The sequence below is a fragment of the Panthera uncia genome, chromosome X (genome assembly GCF_023721935.1).
Source record: "Panthera uncia isolate 11264 chromosome X, Puncia_PCG_1.0, whole genome shotgun sequence".
NCBI lineage: Eukaryota > Metazoa > Chordata > Mammalia > Carnivora > Felidae > Panthera > Panthera uncia.
Genome location: NC_064817.1, coordinates 42,653,144 through 42,668,091, shown reverse-complemented (window position 1 = coordinate 42,668,091; position 14,948 = coordinate 42,653,144).

Below are 14,948 nucleotides of genomic sequence, written 5' to 3'. Positions count from 1 at the left end.
GGAAAAGGGCATATAACTAGTACAATGAGCAGATGCCCCTCATTTGTGCATTTAGAAACTCCTTGTCCTGAGAGTGGCTTGTATGAATTCTTTGAAAATTATATTAGTTTCACTTGTACTGATTTTCTTCTAGAAATTAAGGATGTGCCAAATAGGTCTGATACTAAGATTAATCTTTCCGTCTGGTGTGTTTTATTGAGTTATCTTCTTTGGGTGTGCAATTCAAAAACATCAGATATGTCTTAACTTTTGAAAAATCTTCTGAAGCATAATTAGAAGAGCAATTGGTAGTAATATAACTTTTGTTAAGAAGAGTGGTTGATAAAAATCTTCTTATTTTTCTGGAAAAGTTAAAAAAATCCTATGCCATTTGGGGAAATATTTCATCAGAGAAATTTGCATAGACTAATGCCAAAAAACTGGCATCATTAGCACTGTGCTTCATGATTTTGTGAGACACCATGTCTATCAGATTTCAGAAAAAAAGCAACTGGATGTGCAGATTAGTTTCAGGATGCAAATTTACTGCTGCCTTTACACTAAGAAATTTAAAACTTAGCCACATATGCAGTATTTATTTTGTTGTTAAACATAACTTCAGTTTACTCAAAAGTTTCAGTCTTATAAAATTGTATTACATTAGCATATGGGAAAGCATTAGTTTCTGTGACATGTTTTCTTTTGAGAATACATGTGTATTGAGGAAAAGGATTTATGTTAGAAATAGACATTAGAAGTTCTTGCAAAAGCACCGAAGCTGAAGTTGCAATGGAAAATGTAATTATAGTCTTACGTTTCACCTGTTACTCAGGTTAAGAAGTATGTGCTTTAGGGTTTGCCAGTTTCTCTTTTTGATCACTATGTATGATCTGCCATGATGACTAACAAAGTATGAAAAGAGAAAAGAGAAAAAGACAGAAAAAGAAAAAGAGAAAAAAAAACCCATGGCCCTAAGTAAAGCCAAGTATACTCTGTCATTAGGAAATAGAAATAGATCAGGTATGCCTGGGGAAAATTACCTTGACATACATAACAATCATAATTAGTAAACAGGTACAGTAGTTAAAAGGATTTACATGGCATATTAAAAAAAGAACAGGAAAGTAATTGAGTTTGCTGAAGGAGTTAGTTCTTTATTCCCAAAGAATTTGACACCTGCTAATGTTCACTGTTATCCTATCATCTGGCAGAGAAAGAACTCTGACTGTGTATGTAAGTTGAATAGCCACTTAAAAATGGAGATGATTTGATTTTTTAATGTCACAACAAGGATGCATGCTTATATCCTATGGCTGGTAGTAAGGAGACTGGGACAATGAGAAGTAGAGGATTAACCCAACTACATCTTCAATGGGGTCTTTACTCTTACTTTACTTGCTGCTAAATCACATGAGCCAAGCCCTTGTACAAGTTTTATCAACTGCCTTTGAACATTTGACTCATTTTGAACATTACTCGTATTCTCGGCACTTAAAATACAAATGTCAGCAAGAACGTGGTTCTTTATGTATTTTGTTGGGAAAAATTATTTTGTTTTTATTATTTATTTATATTTTGAAGATTCCTTTAAAAAGTATTTATTTATTTATTTATTTATTTATTTATTTATTTATTTTAATATGAAATTTATTGCCAAATTGGTTTCCATACAACACCCAGTGCACATCCCAACAGGTGCCCTCCTCAATACCCATCACCCACCCTCCCTTCCCTCCCACCCTGCATCAACCCTCAGTTTGTCCTCAGTTCTTAAGAGTCTCTTATGGTTTGGCTCCCTCCCTCTCTAACATTTTTTTTCCTTCCCCTCCCCCATGGTCTTCTGTTAAGTTTCTCAGGATACACATAAGAGTTAAAACATATGGTATCTGTCTTTCTCTGTATGACTTATTTCACTTAGCATAACACTCTCCAGTTCCATCCACATTGCTACAAAAGGCCATATTTCATTCCTTTTCATTGCCAAGTAGTATTCCATTGTGTATATAAACCACAATTTCTTTATCCATTCATCAGTTGATGGACATTTAGGCTCTTTCCACAATTTGGCTATTGTTGAGAGTGCTGCTATAAACATTGGGGTACAAGTGCCCCAATGCATCAGTACTCCTGTATCCCTTGGGTAAATTCCTAGTAGTGCTACTGCTGGGTCATAGGGTACATATATTTTTAATCTTTTGAGGAACCTCCACACCACTTTCCAGAGTGGCTGCACCAGTTTGCATTCCCACCAACAGTGCAAGAGGGTTCCCGTTTCTCCACATCCTCGCCAGCATCAATAGTCTCCTGATTTGTTCATTTTAGCCACTCTGACTGGCGTGAGGTGATATCTCAGTGTGGTTTTGATTTGTATTTCCCTGATGAGGAGCTACGTTGAGCATCTTTTCATGTGCCTGTTGGCCATCTGGATGTCTTCTTTAGAGAAGTGTCTATTCATGTTTTCTGCCCATTTCTTCATTGGATTATGTTTTTCGGGTGTGGAGTTTGGTGTGCTCTTTATAGATTTTGGATACTAGCCCTTTGTCTAATATGTCATTTGCAAATATCTTTTCTCATTCCGTTGGTTGCCTTTTAGTTTTGTTGGTTGTTTCCTTTGCTGTGCAGAAGCTTTTTATCTTCATGAGGTCCCAATAGTTCATTTTTGCTTTTAATTCCCTTGCCTTTGGGGATGTGTCAAGTAAGAAATTGCTACGGCTGAGGTCAGAGAGGTCTTTTCCTGCTTTCTCCTCTAAGGTTTCGATGGTTTCCTGTCTCACATTCAGGTCCTTTATCCATTTTGAGTTTATTTTTGTGAATGGTGTAAGAAAGTGGTCTAGTTTCATTCTTCTGCATGTTGCTGTCCAATTCTCCCAGCACCATTTGTTAAAGAGACTGTCTTTTTTCCATTGGATATTCTTTCCTGCTTTGTCAAAGATTAGTTGGCCATACGTTTGTGGCTCTAATTCTGGGGTTTCTATTCTATTCCATTGGTCTATAAGTCTGTTTTGGTGCCAAAACCATGCTGTCTTGAGGATTATATCTTTGTAGTAGAGGCTAAAGTCTGGGATTGTGATGCATCCTGCTTTGGTCTTCTTCAAAATTACTTTGGCTATTCGGGGCCAAGAAGACAGTATTTTCAACAAATGGTGTTGTGAAAACTGGACAGCTACATGTGAAAGAATGAAACTGGACCACTTTCTTACACCATACACAAAAAATAAGCTCAAAGTGGATTAAGGACTTAAATGTGAGACCTGAAACAGTAAAATGCTAGTGGAGATCACAAGGAGTAATTTCTCTGACATCAGCAATAACAAATTCTTTCTACATATGTCTCCTGAGGCAAGGGAAACAAAAGCAAAAATAAACTATTGAGACTGCATCAAAATAAAAGGCTTCTTCACAACAAAGGAAACAACTAACAAAACTAAAAGACAACTTACTGAATGGGAGAAGACATTTGCAAGTGACATATCCAATAAACAGTTAGTACACAAAATATATAAAGAATTTATATAACTCAACGACCAAAAAACAAATAATCCAATTAAAAATAGGCAGAAGACATGAACAGACATTACTCCAAAGAAAATACAGATAGCCAACAGACACATGAAAAGGTGCTCAACATTACTTATCATCAGGGAAATGCAAATCAAAACCACAATAAGATATCACTTCACACCTGTCAGAATGGCTAAAATCAGAAACACAAGAAACAATAAGTATTGGCAAGGATGTGGAGAAGAAAGAAAAGCTTGTGCACTGTTGGTGGTAATCCAAACTGGTGCAGCCACTATAGAAGACAGTATGGAAGTTTCTCAAAAAATTAATAATAGAATTACCATATGATCTAGTGAATTGCACTACTAGATATTTTTTAAGTTTAATTATTTTAAAAGAGACAGAAAGTGTGAGCAGGGGAGGGGCAGAGAGAGAGAGAGAGAGAATCCCAAGCAGGCTCCACCCTGTCAGTGCAGAGCCTGACACGGGACTTGATATCACAAACTGTGAGATGATGACCTGAGCTGAAATCAAGAGTTGGATGCTTAACTGACTGAGCAACCCAGGCACTCTGCACTACTAGGTGTTTAATCAAAGAATATGAAAATGCTAATTTGAAACAGTATATGCACACTGTATGTTTATTGCAGCATTATTTACAATAGTCAAATTATGGAAGTGTCCATTGATAGATGAATGGATAAAGAAGAAATACACACACACACACACACACACACACACACACACACACACCGGATTATTCAGCTATAAAAAAAGAATGAAATTGTGCCATTTGCAGCAACATAGATGGAACTATAAAATAGAATGCTAAGCAAAATAAGCCAGTCAGTGAAAGACAAATACCATATGATTTCAATCAGATGCGGAAATTAAGAAACAAAACAAATGAACAAAGGGGAAAAAAAGAGAAAAACGAAAAAAAAAAAACAGACTCTTAACTATAGAAAAAAAACTGGTGGTTACAGGGTGGGAGTTTGGGTGAGGGTATGGATAAAATGGGTGAAGGGAATTAAGAGTGCACTTATCTTTATGAGCACTGAGTAATATATGGAATTGCTGAATCACTATATTGTACACCTGAAACTTAATATAACACTGTATGTTAACACTGGAATTAAAAGTAAATTTTTTTTACATTTATTTATTTTTGAGAGAGAGAGAGAGAGAGAGAGAGAGAGAGAGAGAGAGAGAACAGGTGGGGAAGGGGCACAGAGAGAGGGAGACACAGAATCCAAAGCAGGCTCCAGGCTTTGAGCTGTCAGCACAGAGCCCAATGCGGGGCTCGAACTCACAAACTGTGAGATTATGACCTGAGCCAAAGTTGGACGTTTAACCGACTGAGCCACCCAGGTGCCCCAAAATAAAATTCTAAAAAATTACATGATCATCATGATAGATGCAAAATGCATTTGACAATATTCAACATCTTTTCACAATAAAATCCTTCAACACACTGGGAATAGAAGAAACATACCACAACATAATAAAGACCATATGCAACAAACCTGCAGCTAACATTATCCTCAAAGGAGAAAAATTGAAAACTTTTCCTCTAAGATCAGGAACAAGACAAGGATGCCCCCTCTTACCAGTGTTAGTCAATACAGCACTTTAATTCCTACCTAGAGCAATTCAGAAACAAAACAAATAAACCAACAAAAAATATAAACATCAGAAAGGAAGAAGTATAACTGTTACTATTTGGAGATGATATGATTTTGCATATAGAAAACCCTGAAGACTCAACCAAAAATATTTTAGAACTAATCAATAATTTCAGTGAAATTGCAGGATATAAACTAGACATACAGAAGCCAGTTTTATTTCTATACACTAATAATGAACCACTGATAAGAAAACTTTTAAAATTCTATTCACAATAGCATCAAAAAGAATAAAATTCTTAGGAATACATTTAACCAAAGGAGCAAAAGACTGTATAGTAAAAACCATAAAATACTGACCAAAGAAGTTAAAAGGACTAATGTGGTGACCTTGAATAAGACATTTTTCTTATCCTCAGTTACTTCCTGTCTTTAATGTTTATTTATTTATTTTTGAGAGAGTGAGTGTGAGTGGGGGAGGGGCAGAGTGGGAGAGAGAATCCCAGGCAGGCTCCACACTGTCAGTGCAGAACCCAGCATGGGGCTTGATATCATGAACTGTGAGATCATGGTCTGAGCCAAAATCAAGAGTCGGATGGTCAACTGACTGAGCCACCCCGGTGCCCCAATCCTCAGTTATTTACTTAATAAAATGGAGAAAACTGAGCAGGTAGATATATTTTTTAATGAAAATTGGCCATTCTGATTATAGTTAACTCTTAATCAATGTGGATTTGAATTATGCAGGTCCATTTATATGTAGATTTTTTCAATAAATACAGTAGGATACTGTAAATGTACTTTCTCTTATGATTTTCTTTTTTTTTTTTATTTAGAGAGAGAGGGAGTATGAGCAGGGGAGAAGCAGAGAGAGAGGAAGAGGGAGAAAATCCCAAGAAGGCTCTGCACCATCAGTGCAGAGCCCACTGTGGGGCTTGAGCTCACAAACTGAGATCATGACCTGAGCTGAAACCAAGAGTCAGAGGCTTAACCAACTAAGCCACCCAGGTGCCCCTCTTATGATTTTCTTAATAACATCTTTTCTCTAGCTTATCTTATTGTAAGAATACAGTATATAATATATACAACATATAAAATAGGTGTTAATTTACTCCAGTCTTTTTGGAGATTCCATGTTATACACGGATTTTGGACTGTGTAGGGGGATCATGCACTGAAACTCCGTGTTGTTCAAGGATCAACTGTACTTAGATTTTAAGTGTGAAGTTGATTAGTTATTTTACTTTTAAGTGTGAAACAGAGATGTCACCCAGTCTCATATCAGCAGGACCACATATGCAAGCCCAGTGACCAGTGGATGTGGGAATCTAGGTGGCCTCTTTTACTCTGACAATAAGTATCCTCTCCTGGTTTTCTTCCTGCTTCTTGGCTGCTCCATTCACTGTTTTTTTGTTTTGTTTTGTTGTTGGTTTTGTTTTGTTTTCTGTGTCCCTTTCTGTGTTTCTCCTTTGCATTTCAACTGCTTTTCTCTTTATGTGTCTGTCTGCCCCACCAGTGTGATATCCCTTATAGCGAGCACCATATGTCATTGGTCTTTTCATTTCTGGCATCCCAGATATTTCCTGAAACAAGCTAAGAAAACAATGTATGTATGTTGAATTGATGTTTTGTAAGACCCCCAATAGGAAAAGCATCTACTCCATTTAGGGGTCAGCATTATAGATTTTATATTTGTTGGCACCATACATATGACCTTGTTTTAATGTTTATTTATTTTTGAGAGAGAGAGAGCGACAGAGTGTAAGCAGGGGAGGTGCAGAGAGAGAGGGAGACACAGAATCTGAAGCAGGCTCCAGGCTCTGCACTGACAGCAGAGAGCTCGATGTGGGGCTCGAACCCCAAAACAGTGAGATCATGACCTGAGCTGAAGCAGGACGCTTAACCAACTGAGCCACCAAGGCACCCCTACATATGACCTTTTGTTGGGTACCAGATACTGCAGGGGACCAGCCCCACCTTGGTGTCCTGGTGAATTTGCATGTTCCCACCCAGGTCATGTAGGCAAAACTAGACTGCAGGCACCCAACTCTTGGCAGAATACCTTGTGATTCCTCTTAGAACAGGGGGAGGTAAGCAGCCTGCTGAGAAGCTGCCACAAAGTAGTTTCTCATCTGCCTCCCTATCTAGCTAGAAACTGACATGAGGTCAATACTCATCTATCTCTGGTTTCAGATGGGTACAGAACATTTCTCCTTGCCTCACCTAAGAATACAGCTGTGGGCCACAAAAACGCTCCCCGCCTCAGGGTACTGCTGTGGACTTCTCATTGGCAGAGAGACCCACCACCTGTGGTGTCACTGAACATCTCCCACTCAGTGTCAGTCCCTGTGGGACTACTGGCGCAGGGAGGTGATGCCAAGCTGATGCTTTTGTTGTGTCTGTAAGTAATAAATTGTTTGAATCCATTTGGGTTTGCTGTCTCCTGACTGGTCAAATCTGTGGAAGTGTAATAAGCCAAAATAACAGCTGCTGTGGTTAACCATGTGGTCCTATTGGCTTCTGCACTGCTACTTAAGGACCACTTGACAGTCAGACTCTGGTGTTGAGTTGTGTGGGTTGCATGACCAAAATATTGACTTATTTTCTTTGGCATCACACACAGCAAGGAACACAGTTTTCAGCACATACCATGACTTAGAACAGCCTTGTCAGACCTCAGATATTTACAAACCGACTTTAGAATGGATGCCATGTCTGACATCAGCTTCAGTGTTGTTTCAATCAATAAACTTATTCAAATCAAATAAGTTTCTAAACTCATATCATTTAAAAAGTTGGCTTTATATCCCTACTCGAAATTAAAAACTCAATATCACTTGATAGAGATGTAATTGTGATGGTAAATGAAATAAAAAATGATTCTGGAAAAAAAAAACATTTGAAAGTTTGAATGAAAAAAAAAGGAATAAGCCAAATCCATTTGCAATGTACTGCCTACTTCACATATGTTATTTCATTTATTCTTAATAGCGATCATTTATTGTAAATACTATAATTTCTATTTTGTTTATTTTATTTTAATTTTTTTGGAGAGAGAGAGGGTGCACAAGTGAGTAAGGGACAGAGAGAGAGAGAGGGAGAGAGAGAGAGGGAGAGAGAGAGAAGTAGGGCTCACCCAAAGTGGGGCTTGTGTTTTACCGAAAGCAAGGCAGGAGCTCATCCATGGGGGACTTAATGCTCACTTGATGCAGGGCGGGGGGCTTATGCTCAGCTGATGCAGGGCTCGAGCTCACCTGAAGTGGGGTTCATGCTCACCTGATGCGGGGCTCCTGCTCACCCCAAGTGGGGCACAAACTCACCCGTTGTGGGGCTCGAACTCACGAACTGTGAGATCATGATCTGAGATGAAATCAGATGCTTAATGACTGAGACACCCAGGCATCCCATAATTTCTGTTTTAGAAATGAAACAGATCCAATGGATATAAATGCTTTTCCTATCAAACAGATCAAATGGATATAAATGTTTTTCCTACCATCACACATACAGTGTTTGTCAGAGCCAGGATTGAAATCTATGGCTATTTCATGCCATAGCCTATATGGAGACAGAATAGGTAGGAACCAAGTTAATTTGCCCCAGCCAGTCACCCTTTCTCGTTTACTTAGGCCCTCATTAAAAAAAATTTTTTAGAGGTTTATTCATTTTTGAGAGACAGAGAGAAACAAAGCATAAATGGGGGAGGGGCAGAGAGAAAGGGAGAGATAATCTAAAAGCAGGCTCCAGGCTCTGAGCTGTCAGTACAGAGCCCCATGCGGGGCTGAAATTCATTAACCAAGAGATCATGACCTGAGCTGAAGTTGGACATTCAATTGACTGAGCCACCCAGGCGCCCCTAGGCCCTCATTTTTTTTTAAATGTTTATTTTTGAGAGAGAGAGAGGGAGACAGGATCTGAAGCAGGCTCTGCCCTACCAGCGCAGAGCCCTATGCAGGGCTGGAAATCACAAACTCTGAGATTATGACCTCGTGATGCTTAACTGAAGTCGGATGCTTAACTGAAGGAACTACCCAGGAGCCCCAGGCCCTCATTTTTTAAACCCAACTCCACAATCTAGGGACCTCGCATATAGTTTCTGGCAAAGTGTGACACCCTACCATTAGTCTCACTTTTAATTTGAATTTGGATTTTACTTTTTGATCAGGAAATATTTTTCACCCTCTGTAAAGTGGGGAAAAGATTGTTGCTTGTAATTCCCTGCCATTCCCTAAATGAGGTGAATTTGAATTGTGTCCTTAGTTGCAGTAGTTTTTGGAGGTATGAGGATGCAAATGGGGGCTCAGTGATTTATTTTTTTAAATCTATTTATTTATTTAATTTATTCTTAATATGAAATTTATTGTCAGATTGGTTTCCATACAACACCCAGTGCTCATCCCCCAACAGGTGCCCTCCTCAATACCCATCACCCACCCCCCCCTCCCTACCCCCCATCAACCCTCAGTTTGTTCTCAGTTTTTAAGTCTCTTATGTTTTGGCTCCCTCCCTCTTTTTTTTTTTCTTCCCCTCTCCCATGGTCTTCTGTTAAATTTCTCAGGATCCACATAAGAGTGAAAACATATGGTATCTGTCTTTCTCTGTGTGACTTATTTCACTTAGCATAACACTCTCCAGTTCCATCCAGAATGCTACAAAAGACCATATTTCATTCCTTCTCATTGCCACGTAGTATTCCATTGTGTATATAAACCACAATTTCTTTATCCATTCATCAGTTGATGGACATTTAGTCTTCTTCCATAATTTGGCTATTGTTATTTAATCTTGTATTGTGCTGAGTAATAGAACTAGCCTCTGGAGGCACTTCTGAGATGTGATGATTGTTAGGCTGATGGAGATGTATTTAGGGGGAAAAAGAGATTTGTGCCTTTTCCCTCCCTGCTTTTAAATAACTTTTGAAGAGAGGTCAGAAATTTTGCAGATGTTGTGGTCTTCTGCCATAGGGGCTTGTGACATCAGTTCGTTTCTCTTTCTCCATACAAACCATCCCAAATGGCTTTAGTATTCTAGTTCTCTTTCTCTATAGCATAGTAATTTATGCTATTATTAAAATATTTTTAATGGAGAAGAACAAAATCTTTTATGTCAAATGGTGAAAAAATTACTATAAATTTTTATGAAAACATCAGATTACCATGAGAGTCATCATGTACACTGTCGGCTTTCCTGGATTCAACATATTCAGAAATATTTACTTTGAGAAATAGCAAGGCTTCTAACTGAGAGAACTTGAATCCCCAAATCTGCTGCTTACTGGAGTCAGAAGTTTGGCCCACTCTAACCTGCCTTTTTGTGAGGTTTAAATGAGGTCATAAATGTATGAAACTTAGGACAAAAAGGTAGCTAACTTAGTACACATCTTACAAATATGAGTTTTTATAAGAACCCCTGTTATTATTAAAGAACTCAAGTGGCACCTGGGTGGCTCAGTCGGTTGAGTGTCTGACTTCAGCTCAGGTCATGATCCCATGGTTTGTGGGTCCGCGTCCCACATCAGGCTCTGTGCTGACAGCTCAGAGCCTGGAGCTTGCTTCAGATTCTGTGTCTCCATTCTCTCTGCCCCTTCCCCACTACATTCTGTTTCTCTCTCTCTCTCAAAAATAAACAAACATTAAAAAAACTCAATAAATAGAGTTACTGTCATAACTGTACACAACTCTGGGTTGGTTGGCCATTCACAACCATACAGCACAGGTCAAAATTATCTAGGCAAGTTAACAGAGCCATGACATTTAACTTTCTGGGTATAGATTAGTATCAGCATTGAAACAGGAGCAGGTAGCTTGCGTGGTAACAGCATCATTAGAGGTATCTTGCAGGAAGGATGGGCACCTTGCAAAGCTTGAAAAGATAGGAACCTGTAGCTTCCCTTCAGACAAGGGTACAGTAATAAAAAGGGGATGAAATTCAGCTAACATGGAAAACACCTCTGAACTGGCATCATGGATACTATTGGAGTTATTCAACCACATGTGGCAATTGTGGCTCTGCATTACAGATGCTGACCATCACCCCACAAGAGGCATCTTTATACCTGCATTCCGAGTTCCCTCTTCTACCTCCTCTACCCTGCATCCTAAATTCCACCCCCTACAAACAGACAATATTAGCACTTTATGTGAAATGAACATGCATGTCTATGTTGAATGAATAAACAAGTGAATGAATGAATGAATGAATGAAATAATATACCAAAAAGAAAAATTAAAAAAAAACAGATAAACATGGGAAAGTCTACCTCCGTGTTACTCACAGCCTTTCAGAGTCTTCAGTTCCAGGGACTAGAAAAGAGGTTTTACATACCAACTCATTTTATGAAGCTAGTGTTACCTTGATACCAAAGTCCAAGAAAGAGAGTACATAAAAACAAAAATATAGATTAATGTCACTCATGAGGACATACAAAAAAATTCTCAACAAATTATTAAGACTTATTCAGAAAAAATATCTCGTGACCATTTTTCCCCTAGTAATGTATGGTTGGTTAAAACAGGAGTTTACCTATTTAATTCACCACATTAACAGATTAAAGGAGAAAAAAATCCATGATCATCTCAATAAATGCACTACAAGTATTTGTTGAAAGTCGACATATATCAAAGATAAATATTCTTAGCAAACTAGGATTAGAATGAAGCTTTCTTTACTACACAGTAAACATGGCTAACTTTACAAATTTCCATTTCTTATCAGGAATAAGACAAGGGTGTCCATTATTACAATTCTATTCAACATTGTACTGGGTGCATCTGTCCAGTGTTGTATAATGAGAGAAGGAAAAAAAAAAGGTCATAATATTTAAAAGAGAAGAAACCAACTGTTAGTATTCAATGATTATATGATCGTGTATTTAGAAAACCAAAAAAGAGCTAGACATAGACTTTTGAAATTAAAATGCATATTCAGCAAAGTTGCTGGAGAGAACATCAATTTACAAATATATCTGTAGATACCAAATAAATCACAATGTAAAATGTAAAATGAACAAAACCAACAAAGAAAAAGGAGACAAATAAAAAACAGACTCATATACAGAGAACAAAGTGATGGTTGTCAGGGCAGATGTGGGTGGGGGGATGGGGGAAATAGGTAAAGGGGATTAAGAGTAGACTTATCTTGCTGAGTACCAGGTGATATATGGAACTGTTGAATCATTATACTGTACACTTGAAACTAATATAACACCGAATGTTAATTATACTTGAATAAAAAAGACATTAAAATTACAAAGCAGATGCTAATAAATACTCTCTCTCTCGGGACAATAAATAAATGAAATAATGATATAATTTCCAATAGCATCAAATGCTTAGAAATAAGTTTAACAAAACATTGGCATGATTCTGTGGAGAAAGTTATAAAACTTTATTGAGAGAATTTTAACAGTGAAATATCCATCCAACATGGATGGGTTCAGCTGGTCTTCCTTTAAACCTGTGATTGTCCTTCACCTGTAAGGTAAGCAAAACAGTTAAGAACATTACTTAGCAGAATTTTATTTATATCATATTAAAGGTATACAATAACTACTACTGTTTTGGATTTATAAGATAGATTTCCAGGCATATATTTAACCGATATTTAAATTTTTTTTACATTTATCTTTACTTTTTTTTTGCTTTATTTATTTTTATATGAAATTTATTGTCAAATTGGTTTCCATACAACACCCAGTGCTCCTTCCAAAAGGTGCCCTCCTCAATGCCCATCACCCACGCCCCCCTCCCCATCAACCCTCAGTTTATTCTCAGTTTTTAAGAGTCTCTTATGGTTTGGCTCCCTCCCTCTCTAACTTTGTTTTCCTTCCCTTCACCCCTGCCCATTTCTTCACTGGATTATTGGTTTTTTGGGTGTGGAGTTTGGTGAGTTCTTTATATATTTTGGATACTAGCCCTTTGTCGAATATGTCATTTGCAAATATCTCTTCCCATTCCGTTGGTTGCCTTTTAGTTTTGTGGATTGTTTCCTGTGCAGTGCAGAAGCTTTTTATCTTGATGAGGTCCCAATAGTTAATTTTTGCTTTTAATTCCCTTATCTTTGGAGATGTGTCAAGTAAGAAATTGCTGCGGCTGAGGTCAGAGAGGTTTTTTTCCTGCTTTCTCCTCTAGGGTTTTGATGGTTTCCTGTCTCACATTCAGTTCCTTTATCCATTTTGAGTTTATTTTTGTGAATGGTATAAGAAAGTGGTCTAGTTTCATTCTTCTGCATGTTGCTGTCCAGTTCTCCCAGTTTTCCCTGAAGGATACATTGGATCAGAAGGACTTGACAGATATATTTAGAACTCTGCATCCCAAAGCAACAGAATATACTTTCTTCTCGAGTGCACATGGAACATTCTCCAAGATAGATCACATACTGGGTCACAAAACAGCCCTTCATAAGTAGAAAAGAATTGAGATCATACCATGCACACTTTCAGACCACAATGCTATGAAACTTGAAATCAACCACAGGGAAAAGTCTGGGAAACCTCCAAAAGCATGGAGGTTAAAGAACACCCTACTAAAGAATGAATGGGTCAACCAGGCAATTAGAGAAGAAATTTAAAAATATATGGAAACAAATGAAGATGAAAATACAACAATCCATACTCTTTGGGATGCAGCAAAGGCAGTCCTGAGAGGAAAATGCATTGAAATCCAGGCCTATCTCCAGAAACAAGAAAAATCCCAAATACAAAATCTAATAGCACACCTAAAGGAAATAGAAGCAGAACAGCAAAGAAACCCCAAACCCAGCAGAGGAAGAGAAATAATAAAGAGCAGAGCAGAAATAAACAATATAGAATCTAAAAATACTGTAGAGCAGATCAATGAAACCAAGAGTTGGTTTTTTGAAAAAATAAAATTGATAAACCTCTAGCCAGGCTTCTCAAAAAGAGAGATGACCCAAATAGATGAAATCATGAATGAAAATGGAATTTACAACCAATCCCTCAGAAATACAAGCAATTATTAGGGAACACATTTATTTATTTTTGAGAGACCAAAAGAGACAGAGCATCAGCAGGGGAGGGGCAGAGAGAGAGGGAGACACAGAATCTGAAGCAGGCTTCAGGCTCTGAGCTGTCAGCCCAGAGCCCAATGTGGGGCGCAAACCCACAAACCGCAAGATCATGACCTGAGCTGAAGTCAGACGCTTAACCAACTGAGCCACCCAGGCACCCCTAACCAATATTTTTAAACACATCACTCTTTCTATTGGTACAAGGAAACAAAAAGGCTGTTCAAGTTCAAAACACACTAAATTAATGACACTTATTAAAACACATCACTCTATTGGTACGAGGAAACAAAAAGGCTGTTCAAGTTCAAAACACACTAAATGAATGACACTTATTAAAAGGCAGTTTTATTTTTTTTAATTTATTTTGAGAGAGAGTGTGTGAGCAGGAGAGGAGCAGAGAGAGAGGGAGAGAGAGAGAATCCCAAGCAGGCTCCGCACTGTCAGTGCAAAGATGGACGCAGGGCCTGAATCCACAGTGAGATCATGACCTGAGTTGAAACCAAGAGTCAGACTCTTAAATGACTGAGCCACCCAGGTGTCCCAAGCTTCTGAATTTAAAGGACAAGCTTGAGGGGCGTGCCTAGTGGATCAGGTGGGTAGGCATCCAACTTTTGATTTTGGCCCAGGTCATGATCTCGAGGTTTGTGAGTTCGAGCCCCGCATCGGTCTCTGCACTGGCAATGCAGAGCCTACTTGGGATTCTCTGTCTCTTCACTCTCTGCCCCTCCCCTGCTCATGCTCGTGCCCATTTGTGCTCACTCACTCGCTTTCTCTAAGAAATAAATAAACTTAAAAAATAAATCCAGAAGCTCTTCA